We start from the raw sequence: 14,362 nt of genomic DNA on the forward strand, positions 1-14,362 counted from the left end.
TCTTAGGAGGGAGAGAGGATGAACTTGTCAAGGCCACTCCGGTAGTAAGTGACTGAACCAAGTTTGAAAGGCAGGCAGGCTCTGGGAGAGCTCACAGCGATCGATGGTCATCCTCTTCCTCCTGAGTCTTTTCCTGCCACCTTTCCTCCTTGCCTGTCTCCACTCATTCCCTGTCTTGTTCTCCCACCTTGTCTTCAATACACCATCATGCCAAAGAGTCAATGGCACAGCCTGCAAACTCCACAAAGATGCTACTGTTCACTGAGAGAGATGTGGCATTTCCTTGGAAAGTATGGTGGAAATACAATAAAGATGCTTACTGTTGCCATTAATCTGGAACATTTCTGTTTGTCCTATAATAATCACTACTTATGAAATATTCCAACTATATAGAAATGTACAGAAAATAAAGTAATGAGCCTCTGGTCACTGACATTATAATGTTAACAGGTGTTAGCCGGGTGTAGTGGTGTGCACCTTAGTCCCAGCTACTAGAGAGGCTGACGTGGGAGGGTCGCTTGAACCCAGGAGGTGGAGTTTGCAGTGAGCCAGACTTGCACCACTGCACACCAGCTTGGGTGACAGAGAGAGACTCTGTCTCAAAACAAAAAACAAAAACAAATGCTAACATTTTACCATATTATCTCCAAACCTTTAAAAAAAAATTAAAGAAATTAGGAGTTACCAATATAGTCAAGGACCACTTTGTGCACATTCCCCTGACTACCTCTCCAGAGGCAAATGCCTATCCTAAATTAGTGAGTCCCCTCACCCTCTGATTGGGGCTGGGGGGTATACCTACATTCCCAGGCTTCCTTGCTATGTTATGACTTCCCCTGGGTTTGCTCAGTGAGAGGTACTGTTAGGAGCTTGAAGGGCTGGACAAGGGAAGAGTCAGGCATTTCTCTCTCCCTCTCTCCCTGTCTCTTGACCTTGAGTGGCATCTCCAGTAGAAAGCACATTCCTCTGTGGGCCCAGCTTTTTCCAGGCAGCCTCCACCATGATTCTATCTCTTACCAGACAAAGCTTCTGGGTTGAGGGAGCAGCACCCTTTCTTTGTCCTTCTTCCTTAGGAGCGAGGATCTCTTCCTGCTGCTTCCAAACTGAATTGCCTCATCTCCTTTCCATAGCCCAGCTATTCCATCACGTGTAACTGATCACCTATTATAACCAATTATTTGAATCAAACATCCAATGTTTAAAAATCTTAGCACAGTTTCTTTTCTCCTGGCTAGACCTTTCCCTGGTATACTTCCCATCCACATTTTTGTATTTTTAGTATATATGTTCACATCCATACACAATGTCATAGATGGGGTACTTTTAAAATGTATATGGAGGCATGCCCATGATGGCTGAATAGGAACAGCTCCAGCCTCTAGCTCCCAGCGTGAGTGACACAGAATACGGATGATTCTGCATTTTCAACTGAGGTACTGGGTTCATCTCACTGGGTCGGGTCGGACAGTTAGTTCTGGTCTGTGGGTGCAGCCCGAACAGCAACAGCTGAATCAGGGTGAGGCATCGCCTCACCTGTGAATCGCAAATGGGAAGTGAATTCCTTTCCCTAGCCAAAGGAAAATGAGACTCAAAACACCTGGAAAATCGGATAACTCCCACCCTAATACTGCGCTTTACCAAGGGTCTTAGCAAATGGCACACTAGGAGATTATATCCCATACGTGGCCCAGAGCGTACCACTCACATGGAACCTCCCTCGTTGCTAGCACAGCAGTCAGATCTAACTGCAGGACGGCAGCAAGGCTTGGGGAACGGCACCCGCCATTGCTGAGGCTTAAGCAGGTAAACAAATCCACCAGGAAGCTCGAATTGGGTGGAGTCCACCACAGCTCAAGGAGGCCGGCCTGCTTCTGTAGATTCCTCCTCTGGGGACAGGTCATAGCTAAACAAAAAGCAGCAGAAACCTTGGCAGAGGTAAATGCCCCTGTCTGATAACTTTGAAGAGAGCAATGGATCTCCCAGCATGGAGGTTGAGATCTGAGAAGACAGACAGCCTGCTCAATTGGGTCCCTGATCCCTGAGTAGCCTAACTGGGAGACATCCCCACTAGGTGCAGACCAACACCTCACACCTCACACGGTGGGCTATACCCCGGAGACGAAGCTTCCAGAGCAAGAATCCGACAGCAACACTCACTGTTCAGCAATATTCTATCTTCTGCAGCCTCCGCTGCTGATACCCAGGCAAACAGGGTCTGGAGTGGACCCCAAGCAAACTCCAACAGACCTACAGCTGAGGGTCCTGACTGTTAGAAGGAAAACTAATGAACAGAAAGGACACCCACACCAAAACCCCATCAGTATGTCACCATCATCAAAGACCAAAGGCAGATAAAACCACAAAGATGGGGGGGAAAGCAGTGCAGAAAAGCGGGAATTTCAAAAAATCAGAGCGCATCTCCCCCTCCAAAGGAATGCAGTTCATCGCCAGCAACGGAACAAAGCTGGAAGGAGAATGACTTTGATGAGTTGAGAGAAGAAGGCTTCAGTCAATCAAACTTCTCAGAGCTAAAGGAGGAACTACATAAACAGTGCAAAGAAACTAAAAACCTTGAAAAAAGATTTGACGAATGGCTAACTAGAATAACCAATGTAGAGAAGTCCTTAAAAGAACTGATAGAGATGAAATCCATAACAAGAGAACTACGTGACAAATACACAAACTTCAGTAACTGACTCGATCATCTGGAAGAAAGAGTATCAGCGACTGAAGATCAAATGAATGAAATGAAGTGAGAAGAGAAGTGTAGAGAAAAAAGAGTAAAAAGAAATGAACAAAGCCTCCAACCAATATGGGATTATGTGAAAAGACCAAATCTACATCTGATTGGTGTGCCTGAAAATGATGGGGAAAATGGAACCAAGTTGGAAAACACTCTGCAGGATATCATCCAGGAGAACTTCCCCAACCTAGTAAGGCAGGCCAACATTTGAATTCAGGAAATACAGAAAATGCCACAAAGATACTCCTTGAGAAGAGCAACTCTAAGACATATAATTGTCAGATTCACCAAAGTTGAAATGAAGGAATAAATGTTAAGGGCAGCCAGAGAGAAAGGTCGGGTTACACACAAAGGGAAGCCCATCAGACTAACAGCTGATCTCTCGGCAGAAACTCTCCAAGCCAGAAGAGAGTGGGGGCCAATATTCAACACTCTTAAAAGAATTTTCAACCCAGAATTTCATATCCAGCCAAACTAAGTTTCATAAGTGAAGGAGAAATAAAATCCTTTACAGACAAGCAAATGCTTAGAGATTCTGTCACCCCCAGCCCTGCCCTACAAGAGATCCTGAAGGAAGCATTAAACATGGAAAGGAACAACAGGTACCAGCCATTGCAAAAACATGTCAAAATGTAAAGTCCATCAATGCTAGGAAGAAACTGCATCAACTAGCGAGCAAAATAACCAGCTAATATCATAATGACAGGATCAAGTTCACACATAACAATATTAATCTTAAATGTAAATGGACTAAATGGTCCAATTAAAAGACACAGACTGGCAAATTGGATAAAGAGTCAAGACTCATCAGTTTGCTGTATTCAGGAGACCCATCTCACATGGAGAGACACAAATAGGTTCAAAATAAAGGGAGGGAGGAAGATCTGCCAAGCAAATGGAAAACAAACAAAAACAAAAAGCAGGGGTTGCAATCCTAGTCTGTGATAAAACAGACTTTAAACCATCGAAGATCAAGAGACAAGAAGGCCATTACATAATGGTAAAGGGATCAATTCATCAGGAAGAGCTAACTATCCTAAATATATATGCACCCAATACAGGAGCACCCAGATTCATAAAGCAAGTCCTTAGAGACTTACAAAGAGACTTAGACTCTCATACAGTAGTAATGGGAGACTTCAACACCCCACTGTCAACATTATACAGATCAACGAGACAGAAAGTTAACAAGGATATCCAGGATTGAACTCAACTCTGCACCAAGCGGACCTAACAGCCATCTATAGAACTCTCCACCCCAAATCAACAGAATATACATTCTTCTCAGCACCACATCGCACTTATTCCAAACTTGACCACACAGTTGGAAGTAAAGCACTCCTCAGCAAATGAAAAACAGCAGAAATTACAACAAACTGTCTCTCAGACCGCAGTGAAATCAAACTAGAACTGAGGACTAAGAAACTCAATTGAAACTGCTCAACTACATGGAAACTCAACAACCTGCTCCTGAATGACTACTGGGTACATAACGAAATGAAGGCAGAAATAAAGATGTTCTTTGGAACCAATGAGAACAAAGATACAACATACCAGAATCTCTGGGACACATTTAAAGCAGTGTGTAGAGGGAAATTTAGAGCACTAAATGCCCACAAGAGAAAACAGGAAAGATCTAAAATTGACACCCTAGCATCACAATTAAAAGAACTAGAGAAGCAAGAGCAAACAGATTCCAAAGCTAGCAGAAGGCAAGAAATAACTAAGATCAGAGCAGAACTGAAGGAGATAGAGACACAAAAAATCCTCCAAAAAATCAATGCATCCAGGAGCTGGTTTTTTGAAAAGATCAACAAAATTGATGGACTGCTAACAAGACTAATAAGGAAGAAAAGAAAGAAGAATCAAATAGATGCAATAAAAAATGATAAAGGGGATATCACCACCGACCCCACAGAAATACAAACTACCATCAGAGAATACTATAAACATCTCTTTGCAAATAAACTAGAAAACCTAGAAGAAATGGATAATTTCCTGGACACTTACACTATCCCAAGACTAAACCAAGAAGAAGTTGAATCCCTGAATACACCAACAGCAGGCTCTGAAATTGAGGCAATAATAGCCTACCATCCAAAAAAAGTCCAGGACCAGACGGTTTCACAGCCAGTTCTACCAGATGTACAAGGAGGAGGTGGTATCATTCCTTCTGAAACTATTCCAATCAATAGAAAAAGAGGGAATCCTCCCTAACTCATTTTACAAGGCCAACATCATCCTGATACCAAAGCATGACAGAGATACAACAAAAAAAGGGAATTTTGGACCAATATCCCTGATGAACATCGATGCAAAACTCCTCAATAAAATACTGGCAAACCGAATCCAACAGCACATCAGAAAGCTTATCCACCATGTTCAAGTGGGCTTCATGCCTGGGATGCAAGGCTGGTTCAACATATGCAAATGAATAAATGTAATCCAGCATATAAACAGAACCAAAGACAAAAACCACATGATTATCTCAATAGATACAGAAAAGGTGTTTGACAAAATTCAACAGCCCTTCATGCTAAAAACTCTCAATAAATTTGGTATTGATGGAACGTATCTCAAAATAATAACAGCTATTTATGACAAACCCACAGCCAATATCATGCTGAATGGGCAAAAACTGGAAGCATTCCCTTTGAAAACTGGCACAAGGCAGGGATGCCCTCTCTCACCACTCCTATTCAACATAGTGTTGGAAGTTCTGGCTAGGGCAATCAGGCAAGAGAAAGAAATCAAGGGTATTCAGTTAGGAAAAGAAGAAGTCAAATTGTCCCTCTTTGCAGATGACATGATTGCATATTTAGAAAACCCCACTGTCTCAGCCCAAAATCTCCTTAAGCTGATAAGCAACTTCAGCAAAGTCTCAGGATACAAAATCAATGTGCAAAAATCACAAGCATTCGTATACACCAGTAACAGACAAACAGAGGGCCAAATCACGAATGAACTCCCATTCACAATAGCTTCAAAGAGAATAAAATATCTAGGAATCCAACTTACAAGGGATGTAAAGGACTTCTTCAAGGAGAACTACAAACCACTGCTCAGTGAAATAAAAGAGGACACAAACAAATGGAAGAACATACCATGCTCGTGGATAGGAAGAATGAACATTGTGAAAATGGCCATACTGCCCAAGGTAATTTATAGATTCAGTGCCACCCCCATTAAGCTACCAATGACTTTCTTCACAGAATTGGAAAAAAGCTGCTTTAAAGTTCATATGGAACCAAAAAATATCCCACATTGGCAAGACAATCCTAAGCCAAAAGAACAAAGCTGGAAGCATCAGGCTACCTGACTTCAAACTATACTACAAGGATACAGTAACCAAAACAGCATGGTACTGGTACCAAAACAGAGATATAGACCAATGGAGCAGAACAGAGCCCTCAGAAATAATACCACAGATCCACAGCCATCTGATCTTTGACAAATCTGACAAAAACAAGAAATGGGGAAAGGATTCCCTATTTAATAAATGGTGCAGGGAAAATGGGCTAGCCATAAGTAGAAAGCTGAAACTGGATCTTTTCCTTACTCCTTACACAAAAATTAATTCAAGATGGATTAGAGACTTAAACGTTAGACCTAAAACCATGAAAACCCTAGAAGAATACCTAGGTAATACCATTCAGGACATAGGCATGGGCAAGGACTTCTTGTCTTAAACACCAAAAGCAATGGCAACAAAAGCCAAAATTGACAAATGGGATCTAATTAAACTAAAGAGCTTCTGCACAGCAAAAGAAACTACCATCAGAATGAACAGACAACCTACAGAATGGGAGAAAATTTTTGCAATCTACTCATCTGAGAAAGGACTAATATCCAGAACCTTTAAAGACCTCAATCAAATTTACAAGAAAAAAAAAAAAAAAACCCTATCCAAAAGTGGGCAAGGGAAATGAACAGACACTTCTCAAAAGAAGATATTCATACAGCCAACAGACACATGAAAAAATGGTCATCATCACTGGCCATGAGAGAAATGCAAATCAAAACAACAATGAGATACCATCTCATACCAGTTAGAATGGCAATCATTAAAAAATCAAGAAACAACAGGTGCTGGAGAGGATGTGGAGAAATAGGAACAATTTTACACTGTTGGTAGGACTGTAAACTAGTTCAACCATTGTGGAAAACAGTGTGGCAATTCCTCAAGGATCTAGAACTAGAAATACCATTTGACCCAGACATCCCATTACTGGGTATACCCAAAGGATTATAAGTCATGCTGTTCTAAAGACACATGCACATGTATATTTATTGCAGCACTGTTCACAATAGCAAAGACTTGGAACCAATCCAAATGTCCATCAGTGACAGACTGGATTAAGAAAATGTGTCACATATACACCATGGAATACTATGCAGCCATAAAAAAGGATGAGTTCGTGTCCTTTGTAGGGACAAGCATGCAGCTGGAAACCATCATTCTCTGCAAACTATCGCAAAGAACAGATAACCAAATACCGCATGTTCTCACTCATAGGTGGGAACTGAAGAATGAGATCACTTGGACACCGGAAGGGGAACATCCCACACTGGGTCCTATTGTGGGGAGGGGGGAAGGGGTAGGGATAGCATTAGGAGATATACTTAATGTAAATGATGAGTTAATGGGTGCAGCACACCAATATGGCACATGTATACATATGTAACAAACCTGCACGTTGTGCACATGTACTCTAGAACTTAAAGTACAATTTTTGAAAAGTATATAAAATGTATACAATTGATACACAGGAAGCAATTTCACCCCAGAGCCCAGTGATATCTCCTTAGTGAGCATTTGGTGAAAATTTTCTTCTTCATGTGACTGTGATTATGACTTGCTTGATAAAAAGCTTAGGTTATAGGAGAAAATGATTGGGTTTCTATTATGTGGCATTTTTTTGTTCATTTGTTTCACTTGAATTTAACCAAACAGAGGTAAATTTGAAAAGCTAATGTGAAGAAATGTGGTGTTTTAAAAAGCAACTTCTTATTCTGTTCTCTGTCTTTGTAGAGAATGACTCTTGCTCTGTTGCCCAGGGTGGAGTGGAGTACAGTGGCATGATTATAGCTCACTGCAATCTTCAATTCCTGGGCTCAAATGATTCTCCTGCCTCAGCGCCATGAGTAGCTCAGAGTACAGACACAGGCCACGACCTCCTGCTAATTAATTTTAGTAGAGACATCATCTTGTGATGTTGCTATGTTGCCCAGGCTGGTCTTGAACTCCTGGCCTCAAGTGATCCTCCCGCCTCTGTCTTCCAAAGTGATGGGATCACAGGCAAGCGCCACCCCACCAGCAAGTTATCTAATTATATTTTCAGTATTTATATCTCGAGTAATGAGAACCTTGCAGGTCTCATAATCCTCAATGTCACAACTGTAACAAATACAAGGCATCCATCCTAAAATTTGTTCACTATTTTGTCCCAGTTGGTCGGAAATAAAGCCACCATCCTCAACAACTAAACCAAAGCCACCATAATGGGGAGAGAATCTAAGGTATATACTACAGATGTGTGTTAAATAACTCTTATGATAATGTAGGGAATTTGCCTTATGAAGAGAAAGGAAGGGGAGTAACCACAGAGAGGAAGATGGTAAGTAAGATCATTGTGGAAAAGGAAGGGAGCTTCTCGTGGGAAGTAGGGAGGCAAGGAGTGAGGCTCTTATATTTCAAGTATTCTCTCCACTCATTGTCTAAGAGAGGGCTAGAAATATGGGTAGCAACTACCATGGAGATTGTGGAATCACTGTGACTGTCCTGTCGGGCCCAGGTAGTCCAGATGGCTAGACTTCCCCTGTTGTATTGAAGTGAGATCTGGCAAATGCTGGCCAGATGATGCCAAACTATAACTGGGACCTAAAGGGATTTGGATCACCCCGTAAAGCCTGACTGTCCAGGGCTGCTCCAGTCATTTCAACAACCTTGCAACAACGCTGCATTTTACATGATTAAAAATTTGGACCCAGCTGGGACTAGTGGTTCACACCTGTAATCCCAGTAGTTTGGGAGGTTGAGGCAGGAGGATCCCTTGAGGCCAGGAATTTGAGACTAGCCTGGGCAACATAATGAGACTGTTGCTATATGAAATATTATTAAACAAAATTTGGACCCTAGTTATTGGATTATTGTGAGATTTAACTGTACATTATAGTTAAAAATGTACAGACCAAAGAGGCTTCTGTAGAAAATAGTTTTCACTAAAATTTGAAAGAACCCTGAGGAGTGAAGATTGTTGAAAATAAGTTTTTTTTGTTTTTTGGTTTTTTTTGCTTTAATGAGTATTCATGACTATAGCAATGTAAACTCTGAACAGACAATTATGCAAAAATATACCAGTGGCAGTGGATCACGCCTGTAATCCCAGCACTTTGGGAGGCTGAAGAGGGTGGATCATTTGAGGTCAGGAGTTTGAGACCAGCCTGGCCATCATGGCAAAACCCGGTCTCTAATAAAACTACAAAACTTATCTAGGCATGGTGGCACACCCCTGTAATCTCACTCAGGAGGCTGAGGCAGGAGAATTGCTTGAACCCAGGAGGCAGAGGCTGCAGGGAGCCAAGATTGCGCCACTGCATCCTGCCTGGGTGACAGAGTGAAATTCCATCTCAAAACAAAAACAAACAAACAAACAATAGGAAGTAAACAGACCTGGACAGAACCATAGGCAATTTTCTTATAATCAATAGAGCTTATTCATATCAATAAGAGAAATCTAAGATGCCCAAAAGAAAGTTGGTACATAAAAATTGACCATTCAATGACATGAAAAATTGTACAGACTAGTAATAAGAACGCAAATTAAAATAAGCCCTTTTCACTATCAAACCAACAAAACTTAGAAATAAAAGGCAAATCTATCTAGAAAGATATGCATATTTGTGTAACAGAGTTTTTTCTATGTTGTTTGGCAACAAGTTTATTATTGTTATACTTTTACATAATTTTCAAAATTTCCACAATAAGAAATGAACTTTTACATTCTAGAAAGGCATTAAGGATTTAAAAAGTAACAGATTTACCTTAATTAGTTATTTTATACATCCACTGGGAAAACTAAATGAAAAAGACACTTTTATTTCAAATTATTCTCATTTAACAAGTCTTTTAATTTTTGAAAATACGTATTCTGAATGTACAATGCAGAGGAATTTGATTACATTTAATTTTAAATTCTATCTAATTCATTTGTTTTTCCTCATTTGTTGTCAGCGTTTTCCCAGAAACATCATGAAAGTTTTGCACCCTTAAAATCTTAGAGTGTTGTCTCCCAGCACTTTTGTTGATTCAAAAATGTCAACCCCTAGATAAGTTAGGGAGAGTTGGTGGGGACCAAGAGGACCTTGACCGTTACTAAAAAATTACACAGGAGAGGTACTTGTGCCTCAGCGTTTTGCCCTTTCTAGTCTTACTGCCCGGGATGCTCTGCCCTCAGGTATTAGAACAATTCTCTGACTTGTATTTTTAATTTCCTTGCTGATTTATCATCTTCTCAGAGAGGCCCTTCTTCATCATCCTATTTAAAATTAACCCATCTCCTCTGATATTTCCTCTTGGCCTTCTGTGTTTTCTTCTTCTCCATAGCATTTGTTTATCCATGTGTTATATATTTTATATATTTGCTGTTTGCTTGCTTACCCTGTTTCTACCCACTAGAATGTAAGCTCTATGAGAGAAGGGATTTCTGCATTTTGTTAATTATTATATTCCCTTGCCTCAATAATATCTGGTGAATAAATGGATAGATGGAATGTGTGGAAGAATGGATGGACGAATGGATGGATGGATGGAGGGAGGCATGGATGGATGGATGGAAACAGGGAAGGAAGGATGGAAGGATGAATGGAATGAAGGGTGGGTGGAGGATACATGGATGAGGGTTGGATGAATGATGGATTCATGGATGGATGGATGGATGGATGGATGGATGGATGGATGGATGGGTGGATGGATGGATGTGTGGGATATGATGAGGTTTCTCTTCAAATAATGTGATCAATCTTTTATTCTCTAATTCATAGTAACCCCTCCACCATTTTTCCTTTTTCTCCTTTTTTCCTTTTTGCCTTTGTTAGATGCCCAGGCACGCCACAGTACCAGGCATTATCAGTAGAAGCTCACATTCCATTCCCTATTTGGAAGGAGGACTAACTTTTGAGTTCTTTACAGACACTCCTTCCCCTTTATTCTCTGCTTTTTTCTTTACATGCTCACTTTATCTTAAAAAATCAAATGTTTAGTCAACCAGGATGAGTTTAGATTGTACAACTAGACCCTGGCCAATGGAGGAAGGGTACAGGGGCAGAACTTGCATCAGGAATAAAGGCTCTCATGCCCTTTTGTTCATGTGTGCTCTCATGGCAACTGCCCAAGGAGGCACCCCTCGGCGCAGAAGTAAAATTGCTTTGCTAAGAATCCTTTGTTCAAGTGTTCAATTTCCTTAAGGTTTTGAGCGTTACTCCTAACAGTTCTGGCGCCCAACTTTGGGGCTCGAATATTCTCCTGTGGGAGGGAGGCCTACAGTCACCCCACCCAAAGGGGATGCATCCTACTGTCTAGTTACCATGCCCCTAGCATGAGGGAGATCACGGCCCACCTGTTGTAAGGAATAAATCTGGATTCTCAGCAAAGTGGGGAAGAGAGCCTTTCAAGACCGCGGCAATAAGAGGAGCAGGTAATTCTTGTGCACGGAATAAGGTAGGAGACTTCGAGAAGGTGACAAAGTATTTTCTAGGTGGTCGGGATAAGTTGGAGGCTGAGAGTGTATTAAGGGAGGAGACCACCCCTCATATTGTCTTATGCCCAATTTCTGCCTCCAAAGAAAGAAGAAGTAAAAACTAAAAGGCAGAAATGAAATCCACAGGCAGACAGCCCGACGCCACACCCTGGACCTGGTAGTTAAAGATCAACCCCTGACCTAATTGGTTCTGTTATCTATAGATTACAGACATTGTATAGAAATGCACTGTTAAAATCCCTATTTTGTTTTGTTCCGATCTAATTACTGGTGCACACAGCCCCCAGTCATGTATCCCCTGGTTGCTCAACCAATCAGGACCCTCTCACATGCACTCCATTAGAGTTGTGAGCCCTTAAAAGGGACAGGAATTGCTTACTCAGGGAGCTCGGCTCTTGAGACAGAAGTCTTGCTGATACCTCTGACGGAATAAACCCCTTCCTTCTTTATTTCGGTGTCTGAGGAGTTTTGTTGGCAGCTCGTCCTGCTACGTTTCGAATGAGACTAAGTATGGTGGTTGTGTGGAGTGAGTGAGCCTTGTCTGTGGCCTCATGCTGCCATCTATCAACTAGAGGCAGGAACAGACAGAGCAGACAAAGAGGAAGGGGGAGGGTAGAAAATCCAAACAGGTGGGGTTGGAGCCTTTCCCCAAAGCCTCAGTAAGCCTCCAGGAAGGGGGAGGGTAGAAATCTCTAACAGGAGGGGTTGGGCCCCCTCCCATAATCCCTAAGACGGGGAACGTTTCAAGTAAGTCCTGAAAACTAGAGAGTCTAGAGAGGATGAAATTCCTTCTGAGAGCCCCTTGGGGCTTATGCTGAAGTCTTGAAAAGATAATAAGAGAACGAAGTAAAAACAAAAACAGCAGATGATAAAATATTGTTGTTTTATTTTAGTTCGAGAATCCATCCTTAAGCCTTCACTTTTCTTGCCAAAATTTAAGTCTAAAGAAGAGCAGATTTGTCATCTGGTAATCGAACATGTTAATGATAAGAGCCCTGTCTCAGGAAAAATCGATTCCGCCCTCTGCTGGCGGCAGGGACCAGTTCTCCTTTACCCTTCAGACTCCGGAGGGAGAAAGTCAGAAGCCAATGTTTCTAAAAGGGAAAGAGTTCCCATGCCTAGACAACCCACACCTACTAACCCATGGGATCCTGTAAATCATCTTCCTTCCTTCAGCGCCCCCAATCCCGCCCCTGCGGTTCCTGTGTCAGGTCCCTCTGGCTGCGGTTTCAGGTTACTCCACAGCCTTTTCAGGCCATGCTCCAGACTGTGCTGTCCCTCCAACTGTGGTTTTAGGTTACTTCCCAGGGGCTTCAGGCCACGCCCCACCCAGTTACAACTGTATTAAATCAAAAAGCAAGGAGGTAGATCACTAACTCGAAAATTTTAAAATTCGAGGCTATCTTACTGGAAGAAGAGATGATTTAATATTAACTCCTAATAATTCAGTTCATCCAGCAGGCTTTTTAACAGGGGATCCAAACTTAAAATGAGAGCACGCATGTTTGAATCTAATTAATTACCATACCAAAGTTCAAGCAGACTTAGGAAAAACTCCCTTCAAGATAAGATGGCACTGATTTATAGGTGGATCCTCCCAGGTTTAAAAGAAAAAGACATAATAGGTATTCAGTGATTAATGGAAAGACACTTGAAAAGTAAAACCAGGAAAGTGGCCTGATAATTGGTCTGCCCAAGGGTGTGAACTGTTTGCACTCAGCCAAGCTTTAGGACATTTACAAAACTAAGAAAACACTCTCTGTACTGACTCTAAGTATGCCTTTGGGGTGGCGCACACATTTGGAAAAAATTGGATGGAGAGGGGTCTAATCAATAGTAGAGGCCAAGATTTAGTTCAAATAGAACTGATGCTCGTGTCCTCAACAATCTCCAACTGCCAGAAGTGACAGCTATTGTACATGTCCCAGGGGACCAAAAGGACTTGCCTTTCACAAGTCAAGGAAATAATCTTGCAGATCAAATAGCAAAACAAGTTGCCATTTCTTCCATTTAACTCCATGCCTTCCTTCTCCTACTGCAACCCCTGTTTTCTCTTCCATTGAAAAAAAGAAGTTGATAAGAATAGGAGCTAAACAAAACGCAGAAAGGAAATGGATATTACCAGACCAAAGGGGAATGTTGTCAAAACCTCTCATGAGGGAAATCTGTCTCAATTATGTCAAGGGACCCATTGGGGACCCCAAGCAATGTGCGATGCAGTTCTCCGGGTTTATGGGTGTATAGGAATTTACACCCTGAACAAACAAGTTATAGATAGTTGCTTAATAATTTAAAAAAACTAATAAGCAGGTTCTAAGTAAATGGCCCTTTGGAAGAAGAAATCCAGGGCTGAGACCATTTCAAAGTGTTCAGATTGATTACACTGAAATGCCTCCAATTGGTCGGTGTACTTATTACTAATAATAGACCACTGTACCCACTGGGTAGAGGCAATCCCTTTCTCACGTGCAACTGCCAGCAATGTAGTTAAAGCATTAAGTGAAAACATCGCACCCAGATTTGGACTAATAGAAAATATTGATTCAGATAATGGAACCCATTTCACTGTGCATGTCATTAAGAAGTGAGCCCAGGCACTAGATATACATTGGGAATACCATACCCTTTGGCATCCATCTTCCTCAGGAAGCCTAGAGTGGATGAATCAGACTCTAAAAAACCACTGAAGTTAGCTTTAGAAACTCGATTGCCATGGATTGAATGTCTTTCTGTTGCTTGTTAAGAATCTGGACTGCCCCTCGGAGAGATATTGGCCTGTCACCTTATGAAATGCTCTATGGAATTCCCTACTTACACTCCACTGCTGACATCCCTACGTTTGAAACGAAGGATCAGTTCC

The 14,362-nt window shown here is 41.7% G+C and overlaps 1 protein-coding gene across 1 annotated transcript in view; it reads right to left on the minus strand.

The window, feature by feature from the left end:
• Positions 1 to 14,362, minus strand: part of AKR1B1 (aldo-keto reductase family 1 member B) — a 199,383-nt gene that overhangs the window by 181,554 nt on the left and 3,467 nt on the right. The gene's annotated exons all lie outside the window — the stretch shown is intronic.

This window comes from Macaca mulatta, chromosome 3 (assembly GCF_049350105.2).
Source record: "Macaca mulatta isolate MMU2019108-1 chromosome 3, T2T-MMU8v2.0, whole genome shotgun sequence".
Classification (NCBI taxonomy): Eukaryota; Metazoa; Chordata; class Mammalia; order Primates; family Cercopithecidae; genus Macaca; species Macaca mulatta.